The following is a 26,371-nucleotide window of genomic DNA, read 5'->3' on the forward strand; positions in this document are numbered from 1 at the left end:
GTAATCTCCAGGTTGTTCTCTGCTATAGCACAGAGTCCCCACTCGACACAGGCAAAGATGTCAAAAATATAAAGACAAATCAAAACAGAACAAAAACAAACAAACAAAAAAACAAACAAACAAAACAAAACAAAAAAACAGCGCCAGTTGTGGCTTAAGCCCACCAAGTAATCTCCAGGTTGTTCTCTGCTGTAGCACAGAGTCCCCTGTGTATTGTGCAGGTAGAGCCGGTCACCTGGTGCCCAGAGTGACTCTGAGGCTGCAGCTTTAGATGCGTGGGGCTGAGGGGTCTGGACAGTAGGTTTTACAAAGTCAGTGCAGTTTCTGCCCTTGCCGGCACATATGCACACCGAGAATAGCACCACCAGCCCTGTGTCCAGCTTTCCTGAGTCTTAGGGCACCTCTTCCCTGTGTGTGTGTGTGTGGCCGGCAGGGAATTCCTCAGCTGCTGAAAGCTGAGTGCTGTATCTGCCACTTACTGCTGATCCCTGGGAGTGCCTCCGACGATGTAATTGCCCCGCCCTAGGCAGGCCAGAAAGGGTGGGGGCTGGGGATGGAAAGAGGGGTCTTCTCTTTCCCAGCCCAGCTGTGTCACACCCCACCCACAGGCCAGAAACGGTGGTATCTGGGGGTGGATGAGTCTCCTGTCTCCTAGTCCAGGGCAAACCACACTCTTCTCAGCCTCTTCCCTGGGCCAGAGCCAGCGGCCAGTCTTCCCATAGCCCAAACCCCAAGGCTCCTCTGTAATCTGACACTGCTCTTCAGATCAGGAGCCAGTTCAAGTCTCTGGAAGGGTGGGGGTAGGAATGGAAGAGCGGGGGGAGGGGCCCAGGTATGAAGTTTAATAGCCTCAAATGCTAGATATCCTCCCTCTGCGGGGGGGAGAGGTCTGCTGTGGGACGCAAAGTAGAGTCTGCCACCTGGCTTTTGTGTTCTCTCTTTTGTCCTGGGAACCCCTGCATCTCTGCAGCTGGGGATGTGGTTGCCCCGCTCTAGGCTGGCTAGAAAGGGTGGGAGCTGGGGATGGAAGGAGGGGTCTTCTCTTTCCCAGCCCCGCTGTCTTAACACTCTTCCCGCAGGCCAGAAAAGGTGGTGGCTGGGGGCGGAAGATTCCCAGCTCCTAGCCTCCTCCCTGGGCCCACCTGTCTTCCCGGAGCCCGGGCTCCAAGGCGCCTCTGTAATCTGCCGCTGCTCCTTAGTGCAGGGGCTAGATCAAGTCTCTAGAAAGGCGGGGGTAGGGTCGGAAGAGCAAGAGCGGGGGAAGGTGCCCAGGCACGGAGTCTGTGTTCCTTGTCCGGCCCAAGGACCAACTGAGGTTATTAGCTGAAGTTAATGCTGGATATGCTGCCCCTGCAGCGGGAGAGGTCCGCTGTGGGACGCAGGGCAAAACGCCCACCTCCTGGCTTCCGGGCTCTCCTCCGTCCTGGGATATCCTGCGTATCTGTAGCCGTGGGTGTGGGCTGGAATTTCACAGGCACAGGTGCGGAGCAGATTTCCACAACCCAAGGGTGGGGGCCGAATTTCTACCGCTACAGGTGTGGACCGCGATTCCAACCCGCATCCCCACCGCTGCCGCAGGTGCGGCGTGTCTCCGCTCCGCTCCCTTCCTTCTTCCCCTGCTCGCCCAATTTTTCCCCACCTGCAAGAAATCCCTGCGCGAGTCTCTTCGCTGTTCTGCGTGATGAGCAGAGAGTCCTTTGATGGGTTATAAGCTTCCCGTTTCTGATAAGATCCGACGGAGAACTCAAAAAGTGCGCCCCGCTGCCGCCATTCCTATGACGTCACTCCCCACATCTATTTATTACAACCCAGGAGTTAAGAATTATTTTTTAGTATGTATAAGGATTAAGTTCATATGCTTTTGTACATAAAGATGGAGTATTATCCTTATTCTTCTTTTTCTGCACATACATTATTTCAAAGTAATACTCAGACTGATACAAGAACACTTACCAGGTAATACAGAAAAAGGAAAATAAGAAAAAGTTAAATCTATACTAAATCTAGAATTCTCAATTGCATTTATTTTTAAAAGCACTTTAAAATATTAATATTTTAGTGTCTTAGGAGTCTTTAAGAACCACATTTTTAAAATAGTGCAATAAAAAAAAGCACATATTATCATAACCAAATACGTGATTTATTTTTGGAGAAAAATAATTAAAACTGGGGTTTTTCCAATAAAGGGAAGACATAACAATAGTAGGTCATTCCCTAGTTACATGTTAATTATCACATTCTGTATAATGTGGATGTGCTTAACATGTATTCAATGACAATGTGAATGAACACTTGAGATTTAAAAATTATAAACCACTTGCCAATGTTGTAAATCAATAAATGTTTAAGTAAATACGTAGAAACAAGTAAATTTTATAAACTGAAGCCTTTGACAGTCTTTATAAATGTTAAGTACAAATAGTACAGTAAATAAATTGACATTACTGCTAGTTCCCACTTAATTTCTTCATAATATGGCTGTCTGGTGTTGCATTTGTAGATACTTCCTACAACCACATGGGCACCCCAGACTGAGGAAGCACTTTATAGCCACCAAGATCATCAACAGAGAATCTTAAATGTTGGTAACATTCATCTGTTTCAAAAAGAGTGTTGTTGGTATATGGTCCAAAAAATGCCAAACCAGATGATGGGTCAATAAAGCCAGCCCAATAGCCTTCAGCTTCAAGAGTGTAGTATATTTCCTCAGCACCAACTGATGAACTTTTCTAAAAGCATTTCTCTTTCATTTTCTACCTCCTCACTCCCATGATATCATTCTTAGTTTTCTGTGTTACAATCAGAATCATTAGTTTATTGGTGGCCATTTCTAGAAACAGTGATTGAAAATCTCTTCAGAGCAATTCTGGACATGTTTAGATTGCACAGTCTACTTTGGCACTTTCAAAGTAAGTTTCTGCACTGTTAATTTGTCGTTCAATAGGTGCATCATTACCCTGAAATTCATTCACATGTTGTGTCATTGAAAACTCATGTCTTTCACTTGATAAAAGTTCTACTAGAATATCAGGCAAAGTTTTAAGAAACCTGGATTTTCTTCTGTGACATGGTCCCTTTGAGGTGACGATCAAAACCTATGTTCCCAGGAAGCTGGACTTTCTGATCCTGAGATCCAAATGGTCCCATAGTTTCATCACACCATGCTGTTCAAGAGCATATATCAGGAGGTGCAGTGGCCACATGAGACTCATCAGGACCTGAAGATCCTGCAGTTGAAAAGGCTTTGGGATTGACAACTCCTTTAACTAAAGAGTAAAATCCTGGGAGACAGGAAACCAGTCTGCCTCTGTTACAAAGCACGTTAGCCATTTGTAGCAGAGAGGACAAATGCAAAATATGTTTAATTTTGTAGAGTTATTCCAGTAACCACCACTGCCTCCAGCTGTCTCAGACCCATCTCTTCCCTTGTATGTTGATGACTTTCTATAATGTTATGATTGGATTCCTTTCTCTTTATTTCTTGTATATCTCTTATACATTTTTGGTTGGTTTGTGGTTACCATGTGCTTCCTATATACCAAGCTATGTTTATAGCAGTCTATTTTAAGTTGATGGTCACTTAAGCTTGAATACATTCTAAAATCACAATTTTTACTCATCCTCCCATGTTTATGTTTTTGTCATTATTTTTACATCTTTTGTGTGTGTGTCCCTTACTTTATTGTGGAATCACACGTGATCTTCCTACTTTTGTCTTTTAACCTTTGTACTAGTTTTATAGTTGGTTGATCCTCTGCTTTTACTGTTTGCATTTGCCAGTGAGATTTTTTCTTTCCTATATTTTCTTATTTTTATTTTTATTTTTTTAATTTATTTTTTTAATTGGGGAACAGTGTGTTTCTCCAGGGCCCATGAGTTCCAAGTCATTGTCTTTTAATATAGTTGTGGAAGGCACAGCTCACTGGCCCATGTGGGAATCAAGCCAGCAACCCTGCTGTTCAGAGCTCACACTCTAACCAAATAAGCCATCTGGCCTCCCCCTTCTTTTTATTTTTGATCTTTTCTTTTCTACTTAAAAATGTCCCCTTAACATTTATTGTAATGCTGATTTAGTGGTGATGAACTCCTTTAGTTTTTTTCTTGTCTTGGAAACTCTTTATCCTTCCTTCAATTCTAAATGATAATGTTGCTGGATAGAATAATCTTGGTTCTAGGCTTTTGCCTTTCATCATTTTAAATATTTTGTTCTAATCCCTTCTGGCCTGCAAAGTTTCTGTTGAAAAAACAGCTGATAGTCTTATGGGAGCTTCCTTGTACATAACTAACTGCTTTTTTCTTGCTGCTTTTAGGATTCTCTCTTTGTGTTTAAATTTTGGCATTTTAATTATGAGGTGTCTTGGTGTGGACCTCTTTGGGTTCATTTTGTTTGGGACTCTGTACTTCCTGGACTTGTATGTCTATTTCCTTTGCCAAATTAGGGAAATTTTCAGTGATTATTTCATCAAATAGGTTTTCCTTGTTCTCTTTCTCTCTTCTCCTTCTGGGACCCCTATGATGTGAATGTTAGTTTGCTTGATGTTGTTGTAGAGGTCTCTTAAAACATTCTCATTTTTAAAAATTCTTTTTACTTCTTGCTGTTCTGATTGGGTGTTTCCCACTACTTTGCCTTCTAGATCACTGGTTTGATTTTCTGCTTCATCTAATCTGCAGTTGATTCTTTCTAGTGTAATCTTCATTTCAGTTATTATATTCTTCATGTCTGACTGGCTTTTTTAAAATTTTTATTGGGGAATATTGGGGAACAATGTGTTTTTCCAGGATCCATCATCTCCAAGTCAAGCCATTGTTTTCAATCTAGTTGTGAAGGGTGCAGCTCACTGGCCTATGTGGGAATCAAACCAGCAACCTTGGTGTTATGAGCACTGCGCTCTAACCAACTGAGCCAGCCGGCCACCCTGATTGGCTATTTTTTATGCTTTCTGTCTTTTTGTTGAAGTTCTCATTGAGTTCATCTATTCTCCTTCCAAGTTCATTAAGCATCCATATAACCAGTATTTTGAACTCTTTATTGGTAGATTGCTTCTTTCTGTTTTGTTTGTTCTTTCTTTTCTTTTTTTTTTTTCAGCTTTGTCCTGTTCTTTCATTTGAGACATGTATTTTTGTCTCTTCATTTTGTCTGACCTCTCTTTGTTGTATCCAGTATTAACTGGATCTGTTATTTCTTCTGGTCTTAAAATAGTGGTCTTATGAAGAAGGTGTCCTGTGTGGCCCAGTTGCACAGTCTCTCTTGTCACAGGAGCCAGGTGTTCCAGGGATATTCTCTGTGCAGGTTGTGCCTTGATTGCTGCTGGCATGTAGATGAATGGGGCTGAGCCTCAGGCTGACTGACTGGAAGGCCCTGTTGCTAATACAGTGCATAGCTGTTGTGTAGGGATTGATCCCTTAGAGCAGGAGTCATTGTAGTGGGGTTTCTGTACCAGCTGAGTCCTCTTGTCTAGTGTGTTAGCTTTGGAGCTGGTTGAGTGGGGCTGTGGTGTGGTCTGAAGCCAGGGACAGGTTTATTGTATCTGGAGCCCATTGGGAGAGACTGTGGTACTGGTCAAGTTCAGTCACCACTTGTGTTGGTCTTGGGGCCATTTGGTAGGAGTTACGGAGTCATCTGTGGTCATTTTCCACTTGTTCTGGCCTTGGGGGCACTTGAGAGAGCATATGCTATGAACTGAGGCCAGCTGACACTTGTGCCAGGCTTGTCATTGCTTAGTTGGAGCATAGTTACAGGCCAAGACTGGTCATCACTTATGCCAGGGTTGGGGCCTTCTGATGGGAGTTACAATGCAATGTGAAGCTGGTTGCCACTTTTGCTGGATTTGGGGCCACTTGGCAGGAGTTACAATGTATACTGAGGCTAGCTGCTGCTTGTTTGGGGTTTGCAGACCTTTGAGAGAGTTTCCAGTGCAAGTCAAGGGCAGCCATCACTCATAAGAGGTTTTCAGATTTGGGGGAAATTCCACAGCACAAGCTGAAGCAGACAGTTGTGTGGAGGAGCCACTGGAACAGGACTTGGTGAGGGAATGAGTTGTGTAGGGCAAGGTGTCAGATAATCACCAGTGTGGGGCAAATGGTGTTAACTAGATTAATGGAGAGCACAAATTTTGCACCTGCCTGCACTGAGCCAGCTGGGTATTAGGAGTGCTCCACAAAGGAACAATGGCACTTGCCAGCACTTCCATCCCCTGAGAGAATTGCTCCAATTGGTCACCCTGAAGTTAGTCAATTTTATTCCTTCCCCTATATCCCTGGTGCTTTTCAAGGTGCTACCCCTGTGCTGGAGCTTAAAGCAAATGAGTCTGTGTGCTTCTCTTTAAGAGAAGCATCTCCTGCAGCCCTTTGTCTCTCTGGAATGCAATCCCTGCTGGTTCTCAAAGCCAGATGTTATGGGGACTCCTCTTCCTGGCACTGGTGCCTCAAGCTGGGGGACCCAATGTTAGGTTGGGACCCATTGTTCCTCAGGGGGAACCTCTGTACCTGATCTATCCCTCCTGATTCTTAATCACTGCACAACAGGGGTGGACTTACCCAGTTCATATCTCTTCCCCTCCTACCCATCTTAATATGGCTTCTTCTTTATACCCTTGTTATAGGAATTCTGCTTAGCTAGTCTTCAGGTGATTCTCAGTAATGGTTGTTCTATAATTTAGCTGTAATTTTGATGTGATCATTGGAGAAGGTGAGAGAGAAGGTGAGCTCAGAGTTTACCTACTCCGCCATCTTGACTTCACCACCTTCTTACCTATTTTTTGTGGTGAGATCTCTGAAGATTTACAACACAATATTATTAACTATAGTTACCATGCTGGACATTAAATCTCCAGAACTTATTTTTTTGTATAAGTGAAACACTGTACCCTTTTATCATTCTCTCTCTCTCTCTCTCATATAGATAGATAGAAAGATAGATAGATAGATAGATAGATAGATAGATAGATAGATAGATAGATAGATAGATAGATATAGATATATATGTCACTTTACATTTTCTATTTCTTCTTGAGTCAGTTTTGGTAGTTTGTGTATTTCTAGGAATTTGATGATTTTATTTCACTTATCTACTTTTTATTTGGTGTAAAATTGTTCATTGTATTTTTTTATAATCTTTTAATTTCTTTAAGTCCTAATAATGTCCTTACTTTCACTTCTGATTTTAGTTATTTGTCTTCTCTCTCTTTTTGTGTTTCAGTCTAGCTAAAAGTTTGTAAATTTTGTTTCTTTGATCTTCAAAAAAACAACTTTTGGTTTAGTTGATTTTCTTTGCTTTATTTCTATTCTCTATTTAATGTATGTCCACTCCAATCTTTATTTCCTTCATTCTGCTAGCTTTGGGTTTAGTTTTCTCTTTTTCTAGTTCTTTAAAGTATAAAATAAGTTATTGTTTTGAACTCATCATTTATATGTAGGCTGTAAATATACAGCTATAAAATTGCCTCTGAACATTTTTTTCCCTACATCTCATATTTTGGTATATTGTATTTTCATTTTCATTTGTCTGAAGATTTTTCTAATTTCTCTTGTGATTTCTTCTTTGATCCATGGGCTAAGAGTGTGTTGTTTAATTTCCATATATATTTTTAATTTTCCAGTTTTTCTCCTTTTACTATTTTCTTGTTTCATTATATTCTGGTAATAGGAAACACTCTATTATTTCAATATTTTAAATTTATCAAGAGCTATTTTGTGGCCTAAAATATGGTTTATCATAGAGAATGTTTTTGTGCCCTTAAAAAAAATATGTATCCTCCTGTTGTTGGGTAGAGTGTCCTGTAAATGTTTAGTAGATCTAGTTGGATTATAATATTGTTCATATCCTCTATTTCCTCATTGATCTTTTGTCTAGATGTTCTATCCATTAATGAAAGTATTAAGTCTCCCACTATTATTACAAAACTGTCTGTTCTTCCTTAAAAATCTGTCAAAGTTTGCTTCATATATTTTGGGGCTCAGTTTCATGCATGTATGTTTATAATTGTTAAAAATTCTTGATAAATGGACTCTTATCAATATATAATTTATTTTGTCTCTTGTAAGCTTTTTTCTCAAAATATTTTTTTTTTCTGATATTAGTATTGCCACCCCAGCTCCTTTTTGACTATATTTGCATGGGGCATCCTTTTTCCATCTTTTCATTTTTAATATTTGTGTCTTTGGATCTAAATAAATCTCTTGTAGACAACATATAGTTGAATCATGTTTTTTAAAAATCTATTCTGCCCATCTTTGCCTTTTAATTGGAGAGTTTAAGCCATTGAAATTTAAAGTAATTACTTATAAGGACAGACACTTTTGCCATTTTGATATTTATTTTCTACATGTTTTATATTTTTTACTTTCTCATTTCTTTTATTACTGCCTTTTTTGTGCATAATTGATTTTGGGGGATAGTGTATTCTTTTGATTCCCTTCTCACTTCTTTTTGTATATACTTTAAAGATATTTCCCTAGTATTTGCCATAAGGATTACAATTCATATCGTAAATTCATAATAATCTAATTTAAATTAATACAAACTTAGCTTTTATAGCATACAAAAACAGGGGCCGGCCCAGTGGCTCAGGTGGTTAGAGCTCCATGCTCTTAACTCCGAAGGCTGCCAGTTCAATTCCCACATGGGCCAGTGGGCTCTCAACCACAAGGTTGCCAGTTCAATTCCTCGAGTCCTGCAAGAGATGGTGGGCTCCAGCCCCTGCAACTAAGATTGAACACAGCACCTTGAGCTGAGCTGACACTGAGCTCCCAAATGGCTCAATTGGTTGGAGCACATCCTCTAACCACAAGGTTGCCAGTTCAACTCCTGCAAGGGATGGTGGGCTGCACTTCCTGCAACTAGCAACGGCAACTGGAGCTGAGCTGCGCCCTCCACAACTAAGACTGAAAGGACAACAACTTGAAGCTGAACGGCACCCTCCACAACTAAGATTGAAAGGACAACAACTTGACTTGGGAAAAAAAAAGTCCTGGAAGTACACACTGTTCCCCAATAAAGTCCTGTTCCCCTTCCCCAATAAAAAAAATAAAAATCTTAAAAAAAAGCACCATCCCCTTTTATGTTGTTGTTGCCACAAATATTACATCTTTATACATTGTGTGCCAATTTGCATAGGTTTGTAATTATTATTTAATGCAATTATCTTTTAAATCGTGTAGGAAATAAAGTAACAAACCAAAAACATGATAATACTGACTTATATTTACCTATGCTATTTTTACCAGAGTTTTTCTTCATATGGCCTTAAGTTACCATCTAGAGTCCTTTCATTTCAGTCTCAATGACTCCCTTTAGCATTTCTTCTAGAGTAGGTCTACTAACAATGAACTCCCTCAGCTTTTGTTTGGTTAGAAATGTCTTGATTTCTCCTTCACTTTGGAAGATAGTTTTGCCAGATATAGAATTCTCAATTGACAGTTTTTTTTCTTTGAGTAGTCAGCCCACTTCCTTCTGATCTCCATGGTTTCTGATAAGAAGTCTGCTGTTAATCTCATTGAGCCCATGTACATGATGAATTGTTCTCTTTCTGCTTTCAAAAGTCTCTCTTTGTCCTTGGCTTCTAAGAATTTTATTATAATGTGCCTCTGTATGGATCTTTGTATTTCTGCTTCTTGGACTTCAATAAATTTCTTACATAGTTGATTGATATCATTTATCAAATTTGAGCAATTTAGCGGCCAGCCTGGTGTCTCAGGCAGTTGGAGCTCTGTGCTTCTAATGCCAAAGGCTGCCAGTTCGATTCCCACATGGGCCAGTGGGCTCTCAACCACAAAGTTGCCGGTTTGATTCCTTGACTCCCACAAGGGATGATGGGCTGCGCCCCCTGCAACTAAGATTGAATACAGTACCTTGCGCTGAGCTGCAGCTGAGCTTCTGGATGGTTCGGTTGGTTGGAGCGTGTCCTCACTACCACAAGGTTGCCGGTTGGACTCCCCCAAGAGATGCTGGGCTGCACCGCATGCAACTAACAACAGCAACTGGAGCTGAGCTTCACCTTCCACAACTAAGATTGAAAAGGACAACAACTTGACTTGGAAAAAGCCCTGGAAGTACACACTGTTCCCCAATAAAATCCTGTTCCCCTCAAAAAAATTGAACAATTTACAGCAATTGTTTCTTTAAATATTCTTATTGCAGCTTTGTATCCTCTCTTTCTTGAATTTCCAAATGCCTGTGTTGCTGTGCTTGATGGTGTCTCACAGATTTCATAGGCTCTGTTTATTATTCTTCATTCTTTTTTTCTCTGTTATGTAAACATGATAATCTGAATTAACCTATGAAGTTCAATGATTTTTTTCTTCTGCATTCTTAAATCTGCTATTGATAACCTCTACTGACTTTTTCATTTCACTTATTGTAGTTTTCAGAATTTCTGTTTGTCTGTTTTGTAATTTCTATCTATTTGCTGATATTCTGTATCTAGTCATACATTGATCTCCTAATTTCCTTTAGCTCTTTGTCCATGGTGTCTTTCGTTGTTTGAGAATGTTTAAATCAGTTAATTTAAAGTCTTTTTTCTGGTAATACTATGTCTGTGCTTTCTCAAGAACAATTTCTGTTTATTTTTTCTGTGAATGGATCAAACTTTCTTATTTCTTTTCATGCTCTTTAATATTTTGTTGAAAAGTAGACATTTTGAATATTATAACGTGTTAACTCTGCAAAACAGATCCTTCCCCCTCCTCAGCATTTGTTTTTGTTACTTGTTATAGGCTTTAGTTATTTGTTTAGTGAGTTTTATAAACTATTTTTATAAAGTCTGTATTTTTGTCTCAGCTTTCAGGCTTTAGAAAAAATAGAGGGCAGTGACACTAGTAATTATAATTCTTAGAACATATAACAGGCAGATGACTTTAGGTTGCCTAATTTAATTCTCACAACAAATATTTTGTAGTGAACATCATTATTCTTACTTTACAGATGAGGAAAATTTGGTTTCTATTGGCCCTCTCTCCTAAGATGGGAATCTTATTTAGATTCCCATCCAGATCTGTCTCACTTCAAGGTCAAGTGTCTGTGCTATGCTCCCTTTATTTTAGGAAAATTCATACTATAAGAGAAACTTAACTGAGTGGGAGCTGACAGAACAGTAGGCAGGAGGTGGTTAGTGCCAGGGAGAGATGACCTCTTGGTAATAGCCAAGTGTTTGTTTTATCCTTGATCTCTTGGGGACTAGAGTTAAGCTCCAGTGGAATTGAGCTCTGAAGTCAGAAAGGTCAATGTGATCTTGGATGGGAGATTCCATACTTAACCTAAGTAAAGAGAGGAGACAGAAGAATGCAGAAGAATACCATAACAGTCTAGAAGACTGAAAGATGATCCATTGGCTTTGCCTGCACACATTATTTAGTAGCCATTCCCAAGGTAGACAACACAAAGCAAAAGGCAACATTAGCCATGCCCTTTCAGAATGGAAGGAGAGCAAATTCCCCCAGGTTGATCAATAGAAACTTTCCCCAATTTATCTCCACCTCCCCCTGGGAAAGAGTTTGTTTGTAGGTGCATCTGAGATGAGCAGAAAACTTTTTAGGAGGTTTCCTTCCCTGGGAGGTTTAATTGCCAGAGACTTGGGACAGAGTTGTGGCAGAAGAAGGGTCTCCAAGGATTTGTGAAAAAGAAGCAGCAGAGCAGAGAACAATGAGTTGCAGTGAGGGTGGCAGGGAACAAAACATCTCAGCCTGGCTGCTGGGCCTGATCCAGGAGGGGTTTCTTCCACAGGTAACAGGCTGTGTGCTGCTCCCAGAAAGAAGCCTCCTCCTCCTGATCCAGCACACACCCACCTTACTTTCCTTTTGGATGAGGAGTGTATAGTAGCTGCATGCTATAAATTTTACTTCTGGAGGGCTTTTTAGTAACCATTTAAAACTCTGCCAGGGTTTTAGCATAAAGCTCTCCTAGATTTTTTTGTGTTCCTTCTTTCAGAATCCTTTTTTTTTTTTTTCCATTTTAACCAATGCATTCCTTTAAAACCTTTCCACAACCACCATGTATGTCATCAGATATTTCCCGCCTGTGGATGGGAAGTGTCCCAATCACCTCAGTCAACTCCCATTTGTACAGGTTAGGAGGAGATTCTAGAGGAGTTCTGACCACATAGGCCTTTTTAAGCCTGGAAATTTCTCTTCCCTGCCTTTCCTAGGTCCCTCCTGCTGCCAATTTAGGACCATTTCCTTCAAGGAGATGGAGGTGACCCTATTGACCTTCGCTGACAGAGACCCCAGTGCAGAACCAACTAAGTGATCAGAGCAGCCCTCCATGGGTGGTGGAGACTGGTATCTGCCCTCCTGAATCCCCAGTCCTTCCTGGTGTCACTGATTGCATGGTTTCAGGTAAGGTTCTTCCTCTCTATGTCTTGTATATCCTCTATCTGTTCTCAAATGCTTAAAATGTTTGTTCACCCCACAACTGTCCCTGCCATTCTCCTGCTTATTATTTTTCTTGAGGTAGAGAACACTTGTGTGGTGGGATTTTGTTTCTAAAAAGTTTTGTTTTTCTCCCCTAATTCCTTATTCTGTAGGTAGAGCTAGAGAAGATCTGAGGGCTGTTTCATCCAACCTGTCATTTTACAGCTTAGGAGACTGAGACCCAGAGGAAAGAAGTGACTTCCTCAAGGTTTCACTACAGGTTTTAGAAAGGGTCAGCACTATTTTGTCTTTTCAAGTCTAGGAAAGATATGACAATGGCTACAGACCTAAACTGACCCCTTCAGGGTACTGAGAGAGCTGTCTCTCTCTGATGAAATTTGACTGCTGGATTTTGAAATACAGTGATAAAGTTCTCTCCTACCAAAACCACATGTGCCTATATTTCTAACTCTCAGAAACAAGTTCCTACTTGCTGTGCTCCCCTACATATATGCTGATCCAAATGTTTATTTGGATATTGTCTCATATATGCCTTCCTGTCAAAGGACAGTCAGGGCTATAATATTATTTGGGAAGACATGCTTTGGTGTGTCTGCTCCCTTCTTTTCCACCCTGCAATTTCCTTTCTGTTTATAAAAGCTGTCCCATGGTTCTGTCTCCTCTTTCTGCTGCAGGGCTCTCTGAGAAAATTCCCAGGTACACCTCTACAGGAGTCTCTTATGCATGGCTTGGGGCTCTTGCAAGCCTGATATGAGGAGTGCAGGAAGGCCTGCCTATCCTAAAACACTTTCTGCTGTTGCCCAACTGAAACTGTGTGTTGTACCATCTGGGAAGGCTTTGTAAGGAGATAGTTGCATCTTAGTTGGTAGCAAGGGCTTAGATTGGAGTGGGACCTCCTACATAAGAGATTAGCTTCTCTGATTTCTGATCAATTGATTAAAAAGCATTTATTGAAAATCAGTTGATGCATCTGATAAGAGTCAGAGTAAACAGTATCCAAGTTTCCTCTTGATGTGAAAATGCTGATATCCAATATAATGCACATTAGAAAAAAAAAAAGTCCCTTCTCATTTATGTTCCTCTTGCCACCACCTTGTCCAGAGCATAACAAGTGACGCAGGTTGTGGATATCATCATAGCTGCCACTCTGTATCGAGCACTTACTATGTGCCAGACTCTATAGTAGGCACTTTTACATACATCATTCTATTTATCCTCACAGCCATCATAGATGATGAAACCAGGGCTCAGAACAGTTAAGAAACCTGCCCAAGATCACACAGCTGGTGGCCATCTCCTTCTTGGACCATCACGGCTGATTCCTAGCACTTCTTTCCCTCCCTGGTAACCCATCTCTCTGCCATCCTGTAAACAGGCTTTGACCTGCTCCTTTGCTCCATGGTCAACAATGGCCACCATTTATTGAGTCTTTTCTGTGTGAACCAGGCAAGAGCCTGGTGCTTTTGAACACATGAAAACATTTCATCTTTATAACAACACTGAAAGGTGATTATTCTTATCTTCAGTTTGCAGATGAGGTAAAAGATCCAGTGAGCACTTTCCCAAAGCTAATAATTAGCCAAATCCTAGCTCCTAACTATGACCCAGTGATGCCTAAGGTCTCAACCTGACCAGGCTCCCTCCACTACTCTCCTGAGTGGACCCCAGACTCAGATGATGGGCCTAACTTTCTTCTCCATCAACACTGCTTTTACCTCTCTGCCTCAGGCTCTGCCTCTTCCCTCTGCCTGAAATATTTGATCGGCTTCTGCTTAGCCTCAGGTATTCCAATTATTCTTCAGGATCCAGAAGGCCTCTCCCGATTCCACCAAACAAATGAGAATTTCCTCCCCAGAACCCTTAAGGGCAGGGAAAGTGCATCATGGCACCTGTTGTATTGCCACCTCTCCCAAGAGCTACATGCACTTGGGTAGATCACACAGAGACTACACACAAGGCCTTTGTGCTCAGTAAACACACATAAGGTTGGAGAAATCCATTCTTGAACATGCAAACACCACCACCAGATAAAGAATTTCAATGAAACAATAAAAGGTGGGGTCTTTTCACTTTTTTAAAGAATAAATAAAATGATGGACTTTCTGTACTGAACTATGCATGTAAGATTTTGCACACAATTTGAGGGTTCATAGACCCCCATATTAGGAACCTTTCATGTTCTGTTGGTCACCAAGGCAACACTTGATCAATCAGGAACTTACTGATTCTGGACACCAAGTGCTTTCAGAAAGAGGAGTGATCACTAAGAAGGAGGAGGAGGGAATTGATGGAAAAGTGAAGTTTTCAGGGATGGGAGGAGAGGGCCAACTGGAGTGTCAGCTCCCAGGAAGAGGCTGTGTCCTTGTTCAGTGTATTCTCAGCACTAGGGCAGTGCCTGACATATAGTAGGTGCTTGATAAATGTCTGCTGGATGAATGAAGTGTCAGGGAAGGCATTCCAAGCAAATGGGATGATGTGAATGCAAGCACACAGTCTGACCAATACAGATATGGTTGGACTTCGGCTTATTGAGATGGAGAGGAAAGCTGGGACTGAAGGGAGAAGCCTGGAATGTCTGGATCTGCTGATTTTGTCTTGCAGGCTACGTGGAGCCTTGGTCACCTGAAAGACGACAGGCTCTTGAACAATGATGGGGGAAGAACCTGGGAAGGGTGAGGCCATAACTGGTGTTTCTGTCCAGATTGGAAGCAGCTGCTCTTGTGCCTGAGGTGCACAGGGCAAGTATGAGAAGACCCTGAAGTGGGCAGGGAATGCCCAAGTGAGCTGGAGGGGATTGAAGCAATGCAGTCCGCTCTAACACCCTTCCCAACAGGACAGGGAGAGAAGACACTGGGCCCTCACAGCCCCTGAGTCCCAGAGAGCTCATTATGGCATTGGTAATGGGAATGCTCTGTCCCTCTGCCTGGCTGCACACTTCACTCAGGTGTCCCTTCTCTTCCTGTGACTTGTCCCTTCTGTGCTGGTGTCTTTGTCCTGATCCTTCTGAGTTCTCCTTTCTCACCATGTCTGTCGCATCCAGCACAACACAGGTAGTGAGGATGCGAGAAGGGGCAGCTTGGGTTAAGTTTTTAAGAAAGAAACAAACAGAGACTTAATGCAGTTAAATCTCTCCAAAGGCCAGGGGTCTCTCAGTCTCAGAGGACTGGAGCCCAGAATAAGGCCGACTGGGGGTTTTTATTGATAGGTATACACATACATGAAAGTAACATTGTTTTTTACACGGTCTGTGAGACTCATACATCATAGCAGAAAAATGTTTATTCCAATCACCCTTTGTCTGTAAACAACCAAAGCACAAGGTCCCATGATGTCTTAATTAAGGTATGTACCCTCTCAGGGTCAAGTCTCTCATATTGTACTCTCTGTTGAGATAAGTGGAGAGAACTGCTCTTTATTGTCTTCGTGACTTCTCTCACAAACAGGTGCCAGGGAAACGCCAGAGCCAGCAACAGCTTTTCCCAGGCAGGGGCAAGGGGAGGCAAGGCTCCTTCCCATATTTTTCTAAGACAGCTCATTGGGGGTCCCCACTCGGTTCCGCCTGGCTTAGGTTATATCTCCCGTGAGATATCTTACCCATCTTTGGCTGCAAACCATCTTTTGGGGACCAGACAGAGAGGCATAAGGTGTAAACATAAGGATGGAACAGAGTCCCAGAAAGGTACAGTCTCACAGACTCTTCTTTCCTTAAGGAAAGACACGGGGGGACAGTTGGCTAGGCTGTTGTGTGACTACACATATCTGCTTCCTCTTATCGATTGCATTGTGTCTGTTTTCTGACTTTCCATCTCTTCTGGGGAGATAACATTTCTGATATTCTAACATTTTCCTTCTTTATTTTTCTCCATTGTATCACAGTTGTTTATCTTTTCTCCTTTTTCCTTGACATTTTCCCATTACTCCTTTTATCTCTCCATTCCTCTCTGGATCTATTGTTAATGTTTCTCCTCATTTCTCTCCTTTCTGGCTGCTCACCCTCTTTCTCTTGGGCCTCCTTGCATTGTGTGCTGTCGCTCTATGAGAGTTACTGTCATTTTCTGGGATGTGCTTCTCAATTTGCTCCGATGTGCTGTGACCATGGTGTGTATGGCCAGGTAGATTTGGCAACAAAGAAGTCCCCACAACACCCTGAGGAGACATTGAAAATTGTATCCACTTGATGTTACCTTCTCTCTAAAATACATGTTAAAATATGAATTCATTATTTTTACTTTTTTCCAAAAAATTTCTAAATTGTTACTTGTTTTATGTATTTAAGAATGTTATGCTACAAAGGAAGCTTAAAGAGAAAAGATATTCCAGATACATCTGTTACCTGCTCAGGACAATATGTATTTCAAGGAATACATAAACACATGCTTGTCAAAAACTCAAACACTGCAGGTCAAGCTAGAGTCCCTCCTTGACCATTATCCCCTTTCTCCAAAGGTAACCACTGTTATCATACTCTGCATCCTTCGGTACTTTGTGTGTGCGTGTTTCTCCTGTTCTTGCCTCCCCATACTTAATATCACTAAACTTTCTGCCAACTTGATGGGCAAAAAGTTGTATTTGTCTTAAGTTTAATTTCTCTAGGTACTAATGAAATAAGCTGTCTGATAATGTGCATTTGGATTTTTTTCCTGAGAATTACTGCTCATTTTATTTATCATTTTCTTATTGATTTGTGGGTATTTATATATTTTAAATATGAAAAGGAGTGATCCTTTTCCAGTAGTATGTGTTTTTTTGTGTGTTTGGTTTTTTTTTAACAGGACTTTATTGGGGAACAGTGTGCACTTCCAGGACTTTTTCTCCAAGTCAAGTTGTTGTCCTTTCAAGCTTAGTTGTGGAGGGTTCTGTTCAGCTTCAAGTTGTTGTTCTTTCAGTCTTAGTTGTGGAGGGCGCAGCTCAGCTCCAGGTCCAGTTGCCGTTGCTAGTTGTAGGGGGCACAGCCCACCATCCCTTGCAGGAGTCGAACCAGCAACCTTGTGGTTGAGAGGACGTGCTCCAACCAACAACTGAGCCATCCGGGAGCTCAGCGGCGGCTCAGCGGCAGCTCAGCGGCAGCTCAGCGGCAGCTCAGCTCAAGGTGCCGTGTTCAATTTTAGTTGCAGGGGGCAGAGCCCACCATCCCTTGCAGGACTCGAGGGATTGAACTGGCAACCTTGTGGTTGAGAGCCCACTGGCCCATGTGGGAATCGAACCGGCAGCCTTCGGAGTTAGGAGCACAGAGCTCTAACCGCCTGAGCCACCGGGCCGGCCCCAGTAGTATGTGTTTTAAAGAGTATTATAAATATTTATGATTAGATATATTAGATATATTATGTTCATTCTTTGTGCTTTATTTAATGAGGTCATTCCTACTCAAAGGTCATAAACACATTCTCCTATATTTATTGTAATAATGTGATAAGTTTTTCCATTTAGTTCCTCAATCTGCCAGGAATTCATTTATGTGTATGGGATGAGGTAGGGATCTAGTCTTTTCCAAAAACACATGAGCAATTGTCTCAACCATTTATTGAATAGCACTTCTTTTTTCAGAGATTTTAAATTTTATTATTTAAATCAGATTGTAAATTTTCACCTATATATGTGTGTGAGTCTGGATTTATTCTGTTCTTTTGGCCAATTTGCTTCTTCCTTCACCAATAACAGACTCTTTATATTTTGATAACTGATGAGGCAGTTTTACTTTTCACTCTGAACTGTTGGACATTGTTTAACTTTTTCAAAATTATTTTGGCTATTTTTTCAACAAATATTTCTCAAGTTTCTGCAACATGCTGTGCATGCATGTTGGTTCTCACTTGGTCAATTTCCATGACAAATGTTTTTTGGGTTCACTTCAACATTATGTTTATGTGGTTATTTAAAGTATGTTATTGTCTCACAAAAAGTCAAATTCAAGAGGCACAAAATCATATACCGTAAAGACTCTCTTCTCAAGCTTAAATCTCAGCAATCTGATTCTTCTGATTCTTTCATCTGAAGCAAAAGTGTTACTTGTTTCTTGTTTCATTCCAGAGCTTTTACTTATAGTATATACTTTGTGGTTTATGTTCACAGGTGTCCTTTTTCCATTTTCTCTTTCACTCTTCTCAGTTTCTACTCCTTTTGCTGTTCTTCCCAATTTTGTCTTGTGGATTCAGCTTTCAGCCATCCTAACTTCGTCCAACATGGACTGTGCTTCTGCTCTGGCTCTCCTTCCTGTTTTGGGTAATATCTACACTGCCATCTTCAAACTACAAGTGTCCTTTGGGTTTTAGTTGGGATCACATGATTTTACAGATTTGTTTTGGGGAGAATTTACATCCTTACAGTGTTGAGCCTACCTATGCAAGAATATTCATAGCTTTCTTCAGGCCTTCTTTTATGCCTTTCAAATGTTTTATCATTGTTACCCTTACAGTTCTTTCCTAGGTATTTTACAGGGTTTGTTGCAATTGTGAATAAGATATATTTGTTTTTTCTACTACTTTTACTAATTGGTTGGTGGTATATAATTAGAAAACTGCTAGTTTGCATGTTGATATTATATATAACTTTGCTTTAAAAATTATATTTTCACATTCCTTATAAAAAATGTGTAAAATGCAAATAACTCAGGGAGACATAATCCTTAATCCCACTCCCTAGAAGAAACCACACTCTTAATATCTTGGCATATTTACTCCCACTCTTTAAAAACACTCAGTAGATATAAATTTTTGCTCAATATCTTTTAAAACGTTATAAATATCTCAATGACTACATATTCCTTTATTATGTGATTGCACCATACCTTTCTTAGTTATTCCTTTGGGTTGGGCATTTCAGTTGCCTCTAGTCTCTCATTTACTAAATCTCTCAGGAAACACTTTAAGCTTTCATATCTGAAAAAGCACAAAACTAATAAACTTTCCTCTGCCTCAGTTTCCCAACTTGTGAAATGGGGTAATGATCAATCTTTCAGGGCATTTATGAATATTAAATGTGAGGAGTAATCGTCATGGTGCCTGGCACATGAGAAATGCTCAAGTAATGTCAGCTGTTATCACTTCTAACATACTAGGCATTGCTTGTTATAACCTTTAATTTAATGTCACTCTGTAAGATGGTATTGTTGTCCTTATTTAAGACAAAGAAACTGAGGTTCCGAAAGGTTATGTAAGTACCCAGTTCACACAGTTGGTAAATGTCTTTGCGGCTTTAGTACTTTTTCCTGATTAAGCCAATCCTTGGGTGATGCTGGCTTGGAGCTTTGTAGGAGAAGCAAATATGAGGGCTGGAGAACAGACCAATTCCTAGCAGAGGCAGAAGCAGTATCCACTTTAGCAATAAATAGCTTAAAATTTGCTTTTCAACTATATGCAGAAACTCCTAAAAGTTAAAATAACACCAACAGTTTACATCTTTGTTAGAGCTTGTTTTTCTAAAATGGGCCAGGCCTATTATCCTGAACCAAATAACATGAAAAGTAGGCAACAACACATTGGGCAAAGTTGTGGTATCCTCATTATTACGGCACGAAACATAACCCTCTTGCTTTCAGACCCCAACCCTCCCATGGCACATCCCTCTGTAGGAACAATGGCCTGGATGGGAAGCCAGACTCTCATCTCCCATTTCGTCCTCCTGGGCCTCTTCACCCACACACCACTGTACCACTTCCTCTTCTCTGTCATCATGGTCATGTTTCTGGTGGCCCTCTCTGGCAACGGGCTCATGACCCTCCTCATCAATGTGGACTCCCGCCTGCACAATCCCATGTACTTCTTCCTCGGCTGGCTGTCACTCATGGATGTCATGCTCATCTCCACCATTGTGCCTTGGATGGCTGCCGACTTCCTCCTGGGCCAGGGATCCAGCTCCTTCACAGGATGTGGGCTCCAGATCCTCTTCTTTCTCACCCTCCTTGGGGATGAGTGCTTCCTGCTGGTCTTCATGGCCTACGACCACTATGTGGCCATCAGCAACCCATTGAGGTACTCGGTAGTCATGAGCTCTGGCTCATGGTGGGAGGGTCCTGGCTCTTTGGCCTGATAGACGGGCTGATCCAGGCTGTCTTCACCCTGAGTTTCCCCTACTGAGGCTCCCAGGAGATCTACCACTTTTTCTGTAAGGTCCCCACTGTGCTCAAGCTGGCCTGTGCTGACACCTCCATCTATGAGAGCGTGATCTATGTCTGCTGTGTCCTCATGCTGCTCCTGCCCTTCTTTGTCATCTCTGCCCCCTACCTGCAGATCCTGGTGGCTGTTCTCCGCATGCAATCCATGGAAGGTCGGCAGAAGGCCTTTGCTACCTCCTCCTCCCACATGGCAGTGGTCTCCCTCTTCTATGGGGCCGCCATGATCACCTACATGCGGCCCCAGACCTACCACTCCTCCAAGCAGGACAAGGTGGTCTCTGCCTTCTATACCATGATCACCCCTATGCTCAACCCACTTATCTACAGCCTGAGGAACAAGGAAGGGGCTGGGGCTCTCAGGAAACTCCTGGGGAGATGTTATTGTGGTGGGGGGCAGGAGTAGGTTGTCATCGGCTCCTGCAGATGTAGGCTCTGGGGTTGGGGAACCTGGATTAGTCCATTGTGGTTCAATTGGAAGAGAAACAAATGTGCCCTACTGAAAATAAAAATCATTCTCTGACCAGAGTTCATCAGATTAGCACGTCAATTCAATCCATCATGTCCATGCTGAGTGTGGACAATGTGGAAGGAAGGCTGGGCTTATGGAGCTACAAAAAATAAAAGACACAGAGTCTTTACTCCACAGCTGCTGGGAGAGTTGGCAGGTGACAGGTCTCAGCTGTGTCCTTCTGTAGGAATTGACCATGACTGAAGAGATGCACCGTGCCCAAGGTCATGCTTCGCCTTGAGGGGATGCCTGAATCCTATGACTGGTCAATGTAGGATATAAAGGCCTGGCCGCCTTGCCTCAGTTTGACCCTGAATGGCCATCCCAGCTCCAATCTCCCTGCAGGAGGCATCACAGGCAACTTCTCCCTGCATCTAATTTTGCTTCCTTGCCTCCTTTTTGCCACAGTATGTTTCAATTGTGAGAGAACTCTCCAATAAACCTCCTGCATCCAAAGCATGTGGCAGTCTACTTCCAGGAAATCTGACCTGTGGCACATGGAAATCTCAGGGCCCCATTGCAAGGTTGGTGTTAGGGAGAGGTCAGAAATGACATCATGGAGACACCTAAAACAGGTTTAATGCAGGAATTAAAAACTCAAATGCCCTCAGACTTAGACAGAAGGTGACAATGAAGGGGGCCATTTGGTAAGAACAGGGACAGATGGGATACTCACTCTTTGACTAATGTCACTCAGCTCCTGTGCTCCACATAGGGGAGGTGAGCATTGAGTTGAGAAGGAGATTAAGTGAAAGTTGGGTATATGCTGGAGGAGCAACCATAGATGGGCCTTACAATTGGGTCCTGGGAACCCAGGGGACAGCACTAAGTACTGGGCAGGGCAAAGGAGAGGACAGGGAGGTGTGCACAGCAGGACCCAGACATAGAAGAAGGGCATTGATGTGCGTGTAACTTCTCTACGATGTCCATGAAGATGACTCTCAGATCTCCAAGTGAAAAGCCAAGTATCTCTGTCATTGTGCCAACATCAGTGGGCAGCAACTGTGATTTCTCACCCTGAAACTTGCTTCAGGATGTGGCACCCAGCTACCTGGAAAAAAGTAATCACCCACCACTGAGCAGAACAGGGAGGTGGGCATACATTTTTGCATGGGGATATGCATGAGAGAGACAAAAAAAAATGATAATGATAAAATATAAAATTTAGATCTCCCCTTCAAACGGAGCCTGAAAACAAACAGAAACCAAAACATAAGTCAAATCAACACTGTAATTTACTCAAGATGAAATTCATATCATAGAAGAATTACACACAAAAAATTAAAATAGTATGTTGAAGGTGTATGAAAGGACAAGTGAAAGTGTATCTTCTACCAAAATAGAATGCAAAATAGTAAAGAAAAATAGTCAGAAATGAACTATGAATGGTGACAGTAAAAAACAACCAATGAAGAATATGTGGGATAAATAATGCATTAAAATTTGAATAATGCAGTAGTTGGAATAAACTTAGACAGAAGCCAGTTTAAGAGAAAATTGATAAATTGAAAGCTGGTACCAAGGCACTCTCAGAATTAAGCATAAAGAAGAATAGATTATAAAAATATGAAGAATCCCTAAAGAATCCTAGAATATAAACTGAGAGGTTTCAAATCAGCCCAGTAGGAGTTCTAGCAAGGAGAATGGAGGGGATGGATTTTGGATAAGTTGCATTTGAAGAAGAAATTCCTGCAAATTGAAGAAAGACCCAAGTTCTCAGAATGAAAATGTTTTTTCAGGATAAATAAAAATAAAGCTATACTCAGATATACTGTAGTGAAACTGCACCATCAAGGATAAAGATAAAATCTTGAAAAGCTACCCAAAAAAGAAAGGTTTAACAAGAAATGATTGACAGTCAGAGTCCTCATCATGACAATTAAAAGCAAAAGACAGTGGGGTGGCATCTGCAGACAAAAAAACTTACCTGGAAGTTTTAATTTAGTCACACTGTCATTTAAAAATGGAAACAATAGGCATTTTCAGACAAATAAAAGCAGAGTTGGTGTTTACTGCCCAGATTCTCACTGAAAAGAACTATTGAAGGATGTGCTCCAGTGACAAGGAAATGGAACATAGAGGGAAGATTATGGAAGATGGCATGGTTGTGGTTATGGTCATGATTGTAGTTATGGTTAATGAGAGATACCAGAGGGAACCCAATATTGACAAAATATGTCTGGAAGTGTAATTAGCTATTGATGTTTTTAAAAACTCAACAACAAATTTGTTTTCCCTACACCAATTGTTGAAGAGACTGGCCTTCCACATTATATACGCTTACCTTTTTTGTGGTAGATTAATTGACCATATAAGCAAAGATTTATTCTGGAATCTCTATTCTATTTATCTATATATCTGTTTTTATGCCATTATTCTTGTAGCTTTGCAGTATATTTTGAAATCAGGGAGCACGATACCTCCCATTTTCTTCTGTTTCAAGGTTTCTTTGGATATTTGGGTTTTTTGTTGTTCCATATAAATTTTAGGATTCGTTGTTCTGAGAAGAATGCCATTGGTATTTTGACAAGGATTGGGTTGAATCTATAGATTGCTTTGGGTAGTATGGCCATTTTAATAATATAAATCCTTCCAATCCATGAGCATGGTATAACCTTCCATTTATTTGGGTCCTCTTCAATTTCTTTCTTCCTTGTCTTATAGTTTTCAGAGTAAAGGTCTTAAACCTTCTTGGTTAAGTTTATTCCTAGGTATTTCATTCTTTTTGATGCAATTATAAATTGGATTGTTTTCTTGATTTCTCTTTCTGATCATTCATTATTAGTGTATAGAAACATGATGGATTTATGTATATTAATTTTCTATCCTACTACTTTACTGAATTCATTTATTAATTCTATTAATTTTTTATGGATCCTTTAGGGTTTTCTATATATAGAATCATGTGTCCTGCAAATAGTGACAGTTTTTTCTTCCTTTCCAATTTGGATGCCTTTTCTTTTTCTTGTCTGATTGCCATAGATAGGATTTCCAATATTATATTGAATAAAAGTGGTGAAAGTGGGTATCCTTGTCGTGTTCCTGATCTTAGGGCAAACGCTTTTTGATTTAGCCTGTCAAATATAATGTTAACCTGGAGGGTTGTCATATATGACCTTTATATGTTGAGATATGTTCCCTCTATTCTCACTTTGCTATGAGTTTTTATCAAAAATGTGTGCTGGATTTTGTCAAACACCTTTTTCTGCACATATTCATATGATCATATGATTTTTATCTTTCATTTTGTTTATGTGGTTGGTGTATCATGTTAATTGATTTGTGGATATTGAACCAACCTTGCATCCCAGGGATAAATCCCACTTGATCATGATGTATAATCCTTTTAATGTAGTGTTGAACTTGGTTTGATAGTATTTTGTTTAGAAATTTTGCATCTATATTCACCAGGGATATTGGCCTGTAATTGTGTGTGAGAAAGAGAGAGAGAGAGAGAGAGAGAGAGAGAGAGAGAGAGAGAGAGTCTTTATTGTTTTGGTATCAGGATAATGCTAGCCTCATGGAATGAGTTTGAGAGTGTTCCTTCCTCTTCAAGTTTCTGGAATAGTTTGAGAAGGATAGGTATTAATTCTTCTTTAAATGTTTGGTAGAATTCACCTGTGAAGCCCTCTGGCCTTGGGTTTTTTTGTTGTTGTTTTGTTTGTTTTTTATTATTGCTTTTATTTTGTTGCTTGTAATCAGTCTATTCAGATTCTCTATTTCTTCCTGTTTTGGTCTAGGAAGGTTTTATGTTTCTAAAAGTGTATCCATGTCTTCTAAGTTGTCCAATATGTTGGCATATAATTGTTCACAGTATTCTTTAATGATCCTTTATATTTCTGTGGTGACAGCTGTAATCTGTCCTCTAGCATTTATGATTTTATTTATTTTGTCTCTCTCTTTTTTCTTGAAGTCTTGCTACAGGTTTGTCAATTTTATTTATCCTTTCAAAGAACCATCTCTTAGTTTCACTTATCTTTTCTGTTGTTTTCATAGTCCCTATTTCTGCTCTGATCTTTATTATTTCCTTTCATCTACTGACTATGGGTTCTGTTTGTTCTTCTTTTTCTAGTTCCTTTAGATATAAAGTTGGATATTTTGGGGTGGGATTTTTCCTGCTTCTTGAGGTAGGACTGTATAGCTAAAAACTTCTCTCTTAGAACTGCTTTTGTTACAGCGCATAAATTTTGTCATGTTGGGTGTTTTCTTTTTTCATTTGTCTCAAGGTGGTTTTGATTTCCTGCTTGATTTCCTTTTTGACCCATTTGTTGATTGATAGCATGTTGTTTAGTCTCTGTGTATTTGTGTTTTTTCTGCTTTCCTTCCTGTTCTTGATTTCTACTCTCATGCCATAGTAGTTAGAAAAATATGTGTGATATAATTTCAATCTTCTTGAACTTATTGATGTTTGTTTTATGGCTTAATAGGTTATCTATTTTGGAAAATTTTCCATGTACACTTGAAAAAATGTGTATTCTGCAGTTTGGGGATGAAATGTTCTGTAAATATCTATTAAGTGGATTTGGTTTAATGTAATATTTAAGGTCATTATTTCCCTATTAATTTTCTGTCTAGATGACCTATCCATTGGTGTAAGTAGGGTATTAAAACTGTCTACTATTATTGTATTACTGTGAATTTCTTCCTTTGAGGACATTAATATTGGCTTTACATATTTAGGTACTCCTATGTTGACTGTGTAGATATTTACAATTGTTATATCCTCTTCTTGAATTGACCACTTTATAATTATGTGATATGCTTCTTTGTGATTTTTTCCATGTTGTTTTAAAGTTGTTGTTGTTGTTGTTTTTGTCTGATGTGAGTATTGCTACCCCAGCTCTCTTTTCATTTCTAGTTTCATGGAATATCTTTGTCTATTTCTTTACTTTTAGTTTATATGTGTCTTTCAATTTGGAGTCTCTTGTAACCAGCATATAGATGTGTCATCTTTTTAAATTTATTCAGCCACCATATATCATTTTATTGGAGCATTTAATCCATTTATATTTAAATAATTTTTATAAGAATATACTTATTGCCACTTTGTTAATTGTTTTTTGGTTATTTTTATACTTCTCTGTTCCTTTCTTTTCTTGTTCTCTTCTCTTGCAGTTCACTAGTATTCTTTGGTATTTTGTGTGGGTTCCTTTCTCTTTATTCTTCGTGTATCATTTGTAGGTTTTAGGTTTGGGGTTACCATGAGGTTTATGTACCATATTTTGCCATGTATAATGCCCTCCTGTGTATAATGTGTGCCCACATTTTTGGCTTAAACTTTCAGGGATGGAATTAGTACTACCCATGTGTAATGCGCATCCTTATTTTTCCCTCACAAATTTGGGCAAAAAAATGCACATTATACACAGCAAAATATGATACATCAT

The 26,371-nt window shown here is 40.3% G+C and overlaps 2 pseudogenes; one reads left to right on the forward strand and one right to left on the reverse strand.

Moving 5' to 3' along the window:
• Nucleotides 1-2,447: 2,447 nt before the first annotated feature.
• LOC109439499 (methylmalonic aciduria and homocystinuria type D homolog, mitochondrial pseudogene) lies at nucleotides 2,448-3,330 on the reverse strand (annotated as a pseudogene).
• Nucleotides 3,331-19,947: 16,617 nt separating this feature from the next.
• LOC109439497 (olfactory receptor 2T8-like) lies at nucleotides 19,948-20,879 on the forward strand (annotated as a pseudogene).
• Nucleotides 20,880-26,371: the final 5,492 nt, after the last annotated feature.

The sequence above is a fragment of the Rhinolophus sinicus genome, chromosome 5 (assembly GCF_057876585.1).
Source record: "Rhinolophus sinicus isolate RSI-liver-muscle chromosome 5, RSI-T2T, whole genome shotgun sequence".
In the NCBI taxonomy this organism is placed as follows: Eukaryota; Metazoa; Chordata; class Mammalia; order Chiroptera; family Rhinolophidae; genus Rhinolophus; species Rhinolophus sinicus.